Genomic DNA, 13,905 nt, shown 5'->3' on the forward strand with positions numbered 1-13,905 from the left:
ACTATGCAAAGTATAGATTAAATATAAAAAAAAACCACTATGAGGAATGTACATTAGTATCTTGGTTTAAGTTTTTGATGTGATTTTGATTGATTTATCGTCGTTTGGTGAGATGTAAATATTACATGAAGGTTTAAAACAAAACATTCGTTGTCAAGCACATGCACTCATTATGATCTTTTCGTTGAAATACTGAATATAATGTAATAAAGACATTTTATCAAATGAAAAGTGTAATAACTTGTAGAAACTTTAACATCAAAATGTCTATGGTAAAAGCTTTCCGTTGACCACTGATATAATATATGAGTCCTTTGTGATGAACAACACCGTGAAGACTATATTATCCTCAACAGAAATTAGGTTATATGTGAAAAAAAAAAACGAGTCTGCATCGGATTACTCTTATTTCAGTTTTAATGACGTCACGGTGAGCTTCCTCTCTTAATCCAAATCTCTAACATGTGTATGATTGTGAGGTAGGCGGCCTATAGTACTCCGAACTGCCATGCATTGAAGTGTTATATGTATTACACTCTGACGTTACAAATTCCACAAAATTGAAATATGGACCGTGTGTGATAAATATATTGATTAAGACAACGAAGAAATCAATGTTTTTGGGCTTAAATCTGAGAGATAGGTGAAGGTCGGAATGTCACCCTTCATTTAACGTCCTCTTCCTGACATTTTAATTAACTTAGACAGATATAACTCCAATCCAGACGATGTGATTAATATATTAAAGCAATATATCGCAATTCACATATCTTAAAGCAGCATATTGAAATACTTTAATAATGTACGACCACTGAGCGATATTTACTGGGTCATCCTCAACAACAATGACTAATTAAAACCAACAGATAAAAGAGGTGATGGCCAGACCGTGACATTAAAAATCTCTGCTTGTTATTTAGTATAGTCCATGGCAACGTTCTTGCTCTGTTTAATTTGAGCTGTGTACACCACTAGAGTCCTTGACGAGTATGTGTTCCGACTAACGGTTTGTCCACATGTTCCTCTCAAATGAAACACTATAGTATTTGTCCTATACAATGACATGGTCACAAAGAGGGCCCTAAGGTTCTTGTCGGGACGTTTGGAGGTGAATTTGTAGTATTCCCGCAAATCATATATTTAGTCTCAGTCCGTGTCCCATGCACTGGTCTTCAAAGTCTGTTCACGTGCATGAACTAGATAATTGCAGGGAAGGAAGTTCCCCCTCCCAAATATACCTCGCTTAGTACCGCTAGTTTTATCGAATGGATGCGAAATATGCCTCAATTTGTGGTAAGGACATATGCAACTAATCCTCTCAACGTTCGCTTACCGTAAATTCTCGGTGTGGTTTAAATGTACAATGTACACTGCCATGAATGGTATAACGAAGAATTACGTGTACCAGTGAGAACTATACACGGGTGGTGGTATCCAGGGTTTACCCGATATATATTACTCGATATATATACTTATATATGTTACAGAGAGTTACACGGAAGGAGTGTTCGTTTATATACGACAGTCAATATAGCAAAAGGTTCACTCTTCTAATCAGTGGCGTAACAGTCCCCACCCCCTACAAATGTCAGAAAAACGTGTTTAGAAATACTGAATGTATGCCCCTTAGAAATGCATCCCCGCACCCGCCCCCCCCCCAAAAAAAAAACAAAAAAAAAGTCTATAGCTATACGGCGCCCTTCTTCTAAATTCACGTAATTTCCGATTGATTCAACCACTCACCGTCGTATACAGTATTTCAGAGATTACTTGATAGTGTTTGTCTCTCCGTCCCTTCGTCCCTCCGTCCCTTCTTTTTTATTTTCCCGTTTTATTTTTTTTTTATCGGTGGTATTGGCTTTTGAGCGACATAATGTTTACCTCCCAAAACAAGGAGAAGGGTATGGCATCGGAAAATGCAGAACAGCAAGTCCAACCCTGACTAAACACGTGTACACAGTGTTCGAAAACGGAGATCAACTATGCATAGTTGATCATGACTAAGCCCCCCCCCCCTGTATAAACACCGTATCGCACATCACAGGATTCATCACAGGATTCATCACAGGATTCATCCCAGGATTCATCCCAGGATTCATCCGAGGATTCATCCCAGGATTCATCACAGGATTCATCCCAGCATTCATCCCAGGATTCAGATTTATCACCAGATTCATCACCGGATTGAAACGGTCACTGCACGCGTTTGTCTGATGAATCTGTATAGCGCCATATTAACTACCGTTGTAGAACAACGAGTTTAATAAATTATTGGTAAAAATTAAAAAAACTTTCTGTTAGCTTGTTTGTTTTGTACTAGTCTACCGTCAACATTTCGCGAGGCTAGTGCAAGGGCTAGTGTATAACCATTGATGTCTTGTTTTACCTCCATGGTGAAACTAACTGTTTCACTGTCGGTTATCGGTATATATTTTAGTATCATTAAATGCAACGTGCAAAGCTGTAACCCATTATGAACTGGCATGCAACTACCAGCAAGTCAGCTCCTAGGCTAAATAATTTTTATCATTAATGGTTACAAACAAGTTTTGAAATGCAAAAGAAGCCATCTCTGAAGTTATCCAAGCGTAATAAACAGTGGTCTTGCCTGGCAATGCAATTTGTGTAGGCCTACACAAGAGTGATAAGCATCAAGCTTTACAGCTGGAAGTGCGAACTCCAGTATCAACTTTCTGCTGTCAACCAGAAGTTGTGGCCCAAATCAGCGACGTAGCCATGAATTTGAAAGGGGGGGGGGAGCACTATTTTTGCGATTGATATGGTGGAGGTGTCCCCCTCCCCTTTGAGATATTTTTGAACAATTGAAGGTCCTTAGATGCGATCAGGTGCAATGTTTTGCCAGTTTCATCATTATCATATATGATATCATATTATTAGCAGATTTTATTTCCTGTTTGAATTCTTTTACATGTTCTTTTACATAATATATCAGAAAGACAAACATAGTGCTCTTTTACAATTTTTCCAATAGGATGATTCTTGTTTATTGTCCATTGTCTGGACTTATATACATTTGACAAACTTAACTGATGAACAATATAAACTTTCATATTTTGTAAGACAGCCAGATGTGCACAATGTTTTCCAGGGGGCACATATCTCCCTGGCCCCCTCTTTGCTTCGCCACTGTGTTCAACTCCTGAACGCTAGTGCTCAACTTCTGAACGTTGGTGTATTATATCCAAACGTCTAATGCTCTATTTCTGAGAATAAAACACGGGATGTTCCGAAATAGAACATTAAGCGTTCAGAATTTGAACAATTGGCGTTCAGAAATTGAACACTATAGGCGTCCGAAGTTGAAGGCGTTGAAATACGGTAAGGTGTTCAAATAAGCGTCCAGGCGTTCCAAAATGAAGCAATAACTTAGTGTTCGAATAAGCGTCCGGGCGTTTAAAAAATAGAGAAATGTGTTCAGAATCTTAACACTAGCGTTCAAAATATGAATTGAACACCAAGACGCGTACATGTTACATTTAACGCCTGAATTTGCAGTTAATAAGTCCGCACTATTGCTACTTTCCGGACGATTTGAGACTCGGAAAGGCATAAAACGCCGTTTTGGGATTTTCTTCTAAGAACTGAATTGGTTTCATGGGCGTCAATCCGGGGGGGGGGTGGGACGGGGGGACACGTCCCCCACATTTCGATGGATGGGGGAAACAATATCAAATGACCCCCACACACATTTGGAAAAAGAGTAGTGTCGTGGCTCTATTTGGTTACGGCTTACACATCTTAGGATTCATATCCTCGAATATCACTCAATGTTGCTGAATGGAGAATTCCACCCAGATCTCGTGAGTTGGTACCCTGAGCTCTCCAATAATCTTAAGCTTAGTCTGCCTTTCTTGCGAGGCCAGTTCCATTCGTCGTCGGTTGAAGGGTATATACAAATATTCAAGTCGATGAATCCAGCGGCACGGGCTATGTTTGGTGAAGTCGAAGCTCTCTTGCGGTTGCTCCTCGTCTCCTCCGTCAGTTCGACGGAAGCCAAGAGATCTTTTAGGGCTCTGAGGCGTTTGAAGACAAGGCTTCGGAGTTCCATGACTCTACAGAGGCTGAACCATGTGATCGTGTTCCATATTCACCGCGCATGGACGTCGTTAGAGGGGGTATGGGGGTGTCTCACCCCCTAAACTTGGTAAAGCTGACGCTAGTTAGAAAATTGGAGAGCGACAGTCGGAATTTACGACTGTCGCACTCTAGTTTATCTATTCATTTATCCCTGTGATTGTGCATGACCTAACATTTTTTAAAAATTTCGTTCAAAATTGACCTGTTATATTTACCACGTTTTCCTTGCCACTTTTGGAAATTGTATCCGGCGATTCTTATACTCCACCGTACAAAACTTCGTATGATTTTGAATACTACAAAAAATGCCTAATAGAACTACCGTCATAGGCGTAGGAGCCCAATTTGATTTGTGGGGTGAGGGGGGGGGGTTGCAAAGACTTGCCCGAAAAATATAACCAAAATCTTTCGCGCGCTACGCGCGCATTCCACATGATAATGTGCATATCATAAATAAATGCATCGGTTTTTACATCGCATGCAAATAGCATACAATCATTTTCCGTCTTATTACCCTTCCGTATTGGTGAGAATTGTTGGGTAATAATAGTATCAGTTTAACCACTGAAAAACGTATTGCAAATTATTTTTCTTTCAGAAGGTGCCCAAAAGCTATCAGCATATTGTCCGAATTTCACAAAAATATTTGGTTGGGGTGGGGGGGGGCAATAAGTTTGTGAAATAAGTGCCAGTGAGTACAAACGTATCGCAACAAGTTCGTAACAGAAGTGCAGTCGCGAAAGATTGGGTTTTCTGACTGACACTGACCGTATCGTTGACGAGTAGCGCGAGGGTGGGGGGTACAAAGCAGCAGTCGGAATTTTCTGGCTTCAAAACCGATTTTCAGCCACTACACCCCCTCTCCCCCAATCATCAGGCCTTAGCTACGTCCCTGGGTACATGGTGGTTACATAGTACGCTCCGACCAGAATTCACCCGATAACCAGATGCAGATCCACCTAGCAACCGAGGTAACTTGCTTGAGGACTCCAACGAACAACCACTGATTTATTTTCATGCCTTCATCACTTTAGCCACCACTCACATGGGACCTTTTCTAAGTTTGACGATACATGCGCATGTGTGAGGTCCTGAAAACATAATAAAAGTGGTTTGTCTTGCTATCCTTGTTTTTAAATTTCATATAAATGTATTCTCGTAGACCTAGCAACCTGGTTTAACATGCTGGCGTTTGACGACTTTTGGCCAAATTTGCGCTAAGTTCGCTATACGAACTCGGATCTGGGCTGTGCCTTATTAGTTGGTTATTTAAATTATTAAAAATGGCGTATGAGGAAATGCACCATTTTGTGGTAAGACTCCCAAGACGGAAAGTCGAGAAACTCACATGCAGTCGCGGCAGATAGCTTCCTTCGCCTATATGTCCAGGGAAATTTTGGGACATCGTTCCTATAGACCAGGGGTGGGCAATCTGCGGTCCACATGCGGCCCGCCAGTGATTTTTTGCGGCCCGTGAGATGTCTCAAGAAAAGAAAAAAATCAATCTAATTTGCATCATCACCAAAAACGAGCTAGCTGCTTAGAATTTATCTACACTAATGATGCTGTCAGTTAGGCCTATTATCCCCATTAGTTATCAACTGGACTGCATTGACATTATGGTTTTGTGAATACAGATTAAGTACACACACCTATTGCTTGAACGTCCTCGGAATCAAAGGTTTGAAATCAACAGCAGGTCGTTGGTTAGGTACGGCCCTGTCAATCTTTCACTCCTAAAATCTGGCCCATCCATTCAAAAGGTTGCCCACCCCTGCAATAGGCCTATATCTGAGGCCCTGGGGTCAGTGGCGTCGTGCCCATTGGGGCACAGGCCCCCCCCCCAATTTTTTGTTGTTGTCAAAAGTGTCATAAAATTTTGTCATAATTTAAAAAAAAAAGTGTTTTCGAAATCGAAAAGTAGACTAAATATTCAATTACTCTTTGATGGTCGTTGCGGATTTTCCACACACCTCAAAGACGACATATCGGGATTAGTAATGCCATTACCTTTGAATATGTTTGTCCTAAGCTCGCGTTTGATACAGTCTCAATTACAACCTGGAAAATAATCACTTCGTTATCGCGCGTTTTACCTTAGGTTTCGCTACTTTCGCTTTTTCTGCCCATGTTTTCAAACGGCATATCTTTTTATTCACCCAGTCACCACTTCTCACGGCCATGGGCGGCGATCATGGATCAGCCAACACAAAAATGTTTTCATTTCTTAAATTTTGGGCGCTTCTGGGAGACGAGGAATTGGTAAACTGAGGAATAAATGGCGATCACTTCCTTCGAGAATATTTCCCAAAATAAAAAAAATTGCCGGAAATTTTTATCAATTTTAGGGGTGTTGCTTACTGACAGAATGCACCGGAAGTGCCGTTTCCTGCAATCTAAGGGGGCTGCCAGAAGAAAATTTTTCTTGTACTCTGCGCGCCAACTGATGGTGGCGCTCCGCTTATATAGTACTTACGGCCGGAATACTCGAATCGATCACGTCCCCCCAAGTTTCAAATCGGATTGACGCCCCTGGGTTGGGACATATATGATAGAACCCTCCGCGTCGGGTAGATTGCGCCATGTCCCGACTTCGTAGCATATTGCGTTATTAAGTTATGGCCAGCAGAAATATGTTATAAATCGAAACTTTAAAAATAAATAATGACTCAAAACGGAACGAGATACGGAGAAACGGATTGCACGATTGTGTTTTTCTTAGGGGGGTGTAGGGTATAATTTTACCGACTAAACTTGAGCTGTGTGCCGACATATCCGTCAACGAGCGGAGCGCAAACAAAGCGCGAAGCGCGACTTCTTACAACGTAGTGTGCATGGTCCAGTCCTATCACCACTGGTGGAGGGATTTTTGGAGGGGGAGGGCGCCAGAAAATGTGCGTCACACGAAAAAAGAGACTCTTTATGCATTAGATTATCTTTTTGCATCATCACATGACCATCCTTAACGAAAAACCTTTCATAATTTCCATCTGTAAATCTGAGAAAATTTTCAACATGATACCCTTGAGAAAAGCACTTTTGAAAACATGCAAGAGAGAAAAAACCCCAGTATTTTTAGGTGCAGGGCAGAGATGGTCTTATGGTATTGCAGAAGTATTCAAGACAATGCATGAAATAAAGATAGATTTCCCCAGAAAAAATTCTGCCAAATTGTTCCTTAAAATTGAGGAAAGCAGTTTTTCAAGTGTTTTAAGTACAGCGTTCATAACAGTGTTCTCCATTTTATCTCTTGCTATTTCAAGGAAAAAAAAAACTGCATATCTCAGTGCTTCAATATCTACACACATGGTGATACAAAAAAAAAAGAGTAGAAAAGCTTACATATATATATACAGTTTATATGCATATATATATATATATATATATATATATATATATATATATATATATATATATATATGTATGTGTGTGTACATATATATATATGTATATATATATATATCTGTTTATATATACATATATATATATATATATATATATGTATGTGTGTGTACATATATATATATGTATATATATATATATATATATATATATATATATATATATATATATATATATATATATATATATATATATATATATATTTATATTCGAATCCCGGTGGAGGCTGAGAGTTTTTCTATATATATATGTTTTTTAAATATATATATATATATATATATATAGGGAGTACTCTATCCGATTAAGCCCAAAAGGGTTTCTTAGTTGACTTCCTTTCACAATTTTTACTTATTTGTACTTGTATTGTCTTCTTCACCTTGTTATACTATGTAATGAAAGAAATAATAATAATAATAAATATATCTTTTAAAAAGCTGCAACATCGGTGGCTCAAGAAGTCTGCATATCTCAGTGCTTCAATATCTACACACATGGTGATACAAAAAAAAAAGAGTAGAAAAGCTTACATATATATATACAGTTTATATGCATATATATATATATATATATATATATATATATATATATATATATATATATATATATATATATATATATATATATATATGTATGTGTGTGTACATATATATATATGTATATATATATATATATCTGTTTATATATACATATATATATATATATATATATATATATATATATATATATATATATATATATATATATATATATATTTATATTCGAATCCCGGTGGAGGCTGAGAGTTTTTCTATATATATATGTTTTTTAAATATATATATATATATATATATATATATATATATATATATATATATATATATATATATATATATATATATATATATATATATATATAGGGAGTACTCTATCCGATTAAGCCCAAAAGGGTTTCTTAGTTGACTTCCTTTCACAGTTTTTACTTATTTGTAATTGTATTGTCTTCTTCACCTTGTTATACTATGTGATGAAAGAAATAATAATAATAATAAATATATCTTTTAAAAAGCTGCAACATCGGTGGCTCAAAAAGTTTGTGATCCTGAAAGTTCGAGACCGGCAGGACTGTCTGGTAGCTGGATCTAATCACTTTCCGATTCTTCTTCAACTTTACTCCTATTTCTAATCCCTTTGGTGAGATGGTAAGATGGAGGCTTTCATGTCCATAATGAGACTAGAGAAGGGATCTGAATCGGCTACAAGGGCTTGGGATTCCAATTTATTGTCTCTGTCTGATGTTACGTCATCTTACCAAGTCTCTTCCAAATTTAAGTCTTCTGGAGGTCTCTTGGGGAGCTGTTCCATGGTGGACACCATACTGTAGGTGGTTCTGTCCATAAACGAGTATGAAAGAAAATTACTAGATAGGAATTACACAAGCCATTTAGACGAAAGTACTGTACTCTGCATAAAGTGTAGATCATGCATGTTACATTTGAAGACTCAAATGAGTCAACGATAGCCAATAATTTTAAGGGCGAGAACGGATTGCTTTGGGTGATGGGAGGGGGTGGGGGGATTAACACATTCTTGGTGGAAGGGGGTCAGAGCCACAGACAGAGATCTAAGAACATTTAATGATTTCCCTAACTTATGTAATGTCAGAAATGTCAATTAATTTTGCTTTCATTAATAACCCATCTACTAGTAAAATGTCTAGTATTGTTGTATCAACTACAGCAGTTACAGAATATTATTATAAAATGTAAAAAAAATGTTAACAAAAATGTTTTTGATTGCAATAGATTTACAAGCTATATTACAATCGAAAGACATGAAGGAAAAATTCATAAAAAAGATGACTTTAGAAACAAAGTTTAACAAACCTCAGTTAATTTGTTGTGAACAGTTGAAAAACAGCGCTATAAGGCCAGGCTGGATTTTTTATGCCACTTTTATTTTTTAAGGGAACGACCCATTAATTTGCCGAGGTTCATCGGTTTAGAGTGACAAGAATATTTAGTCTAATACTTAAACCAATTAGCTCAGTTCCTCAGATCCAACACAAAACCACAAAAAGAGATTTACCTGTCTCAAATGACATGTTTACAGTGGTAGTACAAATTTGTCAACTTTTGAATAGATGATATTTAATTTTCATTCAATGGGTGCAAGGGTGTTGTTATTTTAATATGAAGTTACTAGGAACATGCTTTGGTTGACTGAGAATTTATGTAAAGCAATGGGTTAACAAAACTTAACATTAACATTAAAGCCCGTTCTAGAAGAGCTGATAACATCATCAAGTTAGCCTTTATAGGAACATACCGGAGGTTTAGCATATTTTAAAGGTGAATAGCTTGGAACTGGATTAGCAGTGTGTGAGTGTAAAATCTCAAATTAACCTTGTTCTGGTGGACTTCAACATTATTGTGCCTAAATTCATCATACATCTGTCATTTAGGTCTATAGATACTGAGAAGTGACGGATATGAAGTCATGCTGTGGAGGAAGGAAACATTTCTTCTACAATTTTATTAATTCTTATTCTCATTTCATTATCTGACAATAATACGGATGGAGAAATGTACTACATCTCAAACCTGCACATAATCAGAAAGCAAAGCCAGAATATTAAACTGGAGGGTGGAGTGGAGGCAATAAGTAAGTGTTTACTATTTTGAATACATGTGCTGAAAGTTTCTCCATTTTGTTTATCATTATATTGATGATAACACTAGAGTTTCTGTTAATGGAAAAAAAAATGCCCAATATCTTTGTACTTGTGTAGCAAGTCAGTCAAAATAGCCACATTCGCTCTGGTAAATGGAGCAACAGAGTTCGGAGTGGGATTAGGGGTACTGGATATGTGTTTTGGTGGGGTTACAGACAAAATCTAAGATATAAGGAATCAATGTCCCACCCCTGGCTGCATCAAAAACAGCAAAATACTAAGTAACTTGGTGTTAATTTACACATAAATAACAGGTCTTAATTGAGATGGAGAACAACACACAAAAACGGCAAAGTTCCTAAATATTCCACTAAGACCCGCCTCCCCCCTCTCCCATCCTCCCAGACCAATTCTCTGTTAGTCTCATTACGTGTAGGGTTTCCAGAAAGATCTGACCTGACCTGGCGTTACTTTTGTTACACCCTTTTCAATATTTTCCTCTAAATACATTTGTATTTATATCTCTGGGATTATAGGAACAGATTATCACTACACAGAACAATTAAGCCATATTTGTCAAAACAAACGTGACACAATGCACATACAATTTAAGGGAACCCCCCCCCCCCTCCTACCAAAAAAAATAATGCACAGTTGCATATATGGCAAAACTAATGGCAGGTATAATATTGTTTCCAATACACTAGTAACTGCACAGCTACTTTGATGATGGGTAAAAAGAGCAATTTGCTTTGCGTGAATACGTATTCAGTTCTAGGAAAAAAGTAACGCGCTTGTTATCCTTACAATATTCACCAAAAGAAAATACTTTACACTAAATCTGAGGACGAAGTAAATAAACTTGATGTATTCTTTATGTCACAGCAGATACAAGTCCCTATTGTATTGCCTTATGTATCACTTGAGTGACTGTGAATGGCACAAGCTAGATTGAACCTGACTTGAAGGTAGTAGCTTTACCCCTTTGTGTCCTGTATATTTGTCTTGTTTGTGTCTTGTTTTGTGTTATGTATTGTTTTGAGCAGTACATGGTATGCATTCATTTCAGAGTTGGAGAATATTCCTCACTTGACTCCCAGGGTTTGAAAGGTACAGTTGTACAAGACTGGCTGTGTCCTCTGTGGGCGTGGTGTGTTGGTTATTTTTGCTGTTGTGGTAGGACCCTGTGAGGGCACTAAGTTGTATTCAGGCTTGATGTTGAGATGCTTGAAGCTTAGCCTGCGAGGCCAACATTTTATACCCCCAAAAACATATATTATTTATTGTCACCACCTGAGTTAATTTGACCAGTAACCTGTTCTGTGTGGATGTATCGTGGTGCCAGTCTGTACCTGGAGAGCAGGAGCAAGTCAAAGCCCAGTATGAAGTAAGTCACATTATTTATCCTTGTTAGGAACATGTGGGGACTGATGTTTCAAGGTATTAGAATGTGTTTATTCTGTTCATTGCTTATTGAAGAGTCCATGTTATTGTGGGGGTTTGTATCCTGACCTAGGCAACTTTGGCTCTAGCCTTGGGGATATGTCAATAATACTTAGTAATATGTGTTACAAGATAATGCAATCAGGGATCACTTTAGAGAGGAGAATTGTGTCTTGGGGTATGGCATGATATTTTAGATACAGACATTATGTTCAGAATAATCCTGGCCATTGAAGCTGCCCTAGGGGTAGAGATAGTATGTATATCTAGTAAGTGTTGTATTGGAGCAGTTAGTGGGGGCATTATAGAATTGGGAGCCTTGTGATTATTTATGACTTGGTGGTGGGTTTATGTTATTATTTATGTTATTATGTGTTATGCAATTTCAATTTCCCAAAGGGAAATTCACATCTGCAGGAAGATTCACTGTGGTTAGGGTTCGTATTACAAATTCCCTCGGGATAATTCCAGAGCATGTATAGACAAAATACTAGTTAACGTATTTTGTACCCTGCAGTTCTCGACCATCATCAGCGGAGCAAGAGAGACAAGGAGCGCTGGCCTAAAGAGAAAGTGGCCCAAAAGATGGGAGTTGGTGAAACAGTGACAGCGACCTGAAGCTTACCTAACTTTTGGATTGAAATTGTCATTTGAACTTTAAGTATCAGAAGACGTGAAAAGAGATCAAGTTTCTTAAGTTTCTAGAATTTCCTAATGTTATAATTTCAATCATTCCCTAATTTGTGATTTATGTGAAGGGTGTGATTAACGTGAACGGGTGTTTCAGTCGGTAATTGTATCACTATATTTTTCTGTTCTATACAGCCGCATGTCCGAGTTCTATATGAACGGGTGTTTCAGTCATTAATTGTATCACTATATTTTTTCTGTTCTATACATGCAGCCACATGTCCGAGTTCTATATGAACGGGTGTTCCAGTCATTAATTGTATCACTATATTTTTTCTGTTCTATACATGCAGCCACATGTCCGAGTTCTATATGAACGGGTGTTTCAGTCATTAATTGTATCACTATATTTTTTCTGTTCTATACATGCAGCCACATGTCCGAGTTCTATATGAACGGGTGTTTCAGTCGGTAATTGTATCACTATATTTTTCTGTTCTATACACCCACATGTCCGAGTTCTTTATGGAGTCAAGTACCTAGCTGTTATCTTCGCCTTAATTAACAAAGTTAGCACTATTCCCGTGTTGGTCAGGGGAACAGTGACACTTTAACGTTCGGAAAATTCCACTCTCCTCAAATCTGTTGTACTCCATCGCCTTCCGTAAGACTGAATATTACTAAGTGATATTCCATCACGGTTAGGGATACTTCTTTCCGGGGGTGGGGATGGAGGGGACAAAAAATTTAACAACTGCACTCATTCAATACAAAAAAGAGCGATTTCCTTTGCTTGAATACTTATTCAGTTCTAGGAAAAAAAGGAATTCGAGCTTGTTATCCTTACAATATTCACCAAAAAAAAAATACAACTTAAATTTACACTACATATGAGGATGAAGGAAATAAACTTGATGTATTCTTTAACTTTCCGAAAATTCCATTCTCCTCAACTCTGTTGTACTCCATCGCCTTGGGTAAGACTGAATATTACTAAGTGATATTTCATCACAATTAGGGATACTTCTTTCAGGGGGTGGGGTGGGGATGGCGGGGACAAAAAAATTAACAACTGCACTAATTCAATACAAAAACTTGGTATCAATTCCATATGAGTTAGGTAACATCTTCGCTTACAAACAACCATAAATAGAACATTTTGACCACATTTTAACGTCCCTGATTTATGCTTGACACTCCTGCTAAACGCGCTCGGGTTTATTTAGCAGCGAAGTAAATCTTTGTACTCAAGACAGACTCATTGGTTAGTTTTGAAATTCATTCTTCATACTTCAAATTCATACTTCCAGAAATTTTAGCTGGGATAAAGATATCACCATGGGTGGTATAATTCTAAAACAAGTTTATACTACTAAGTTTTTAGGTGTATATATTGATAATAAGCTTTCGTGGCATGAGCACATTCTACAGTATGCAGGAAAGCAGCGAAAAGCGTTGGGATTTTATCAAAGTTGAAATTTCTCCTACCAGAGCGCATATTAAAGACTCTCTACCAAACTTTGGTCGTTCCACACATCTCATATTGTTCAATTATCTGGTCTGGCACCCCAGAAACCAATCTTCATCCTCTTATTATTCTCCAAAAGAAAGCCATGCGCCACATTTCACGTGTTGCACCTCGTGAACACACAAATCAACTTTTCAAGAATCTCAACTTATTA

Source organism: Apostichopus japonicus, chromosome 9 (assembly GCF_037975245.1).
Source record: "Apostichopus japonicus isolate 1M-3 chromosome 9, ASM3797524v1, whole genome shotgun sequence".
NCBI classification, from domain to species: domain Eukaryota; kingdom Metazoa; phylum Echinodermata; class Holothuroidea; order Aspidochirotida; family Stichopodidae; genus Apostichopus; species Apostichopus japonicus.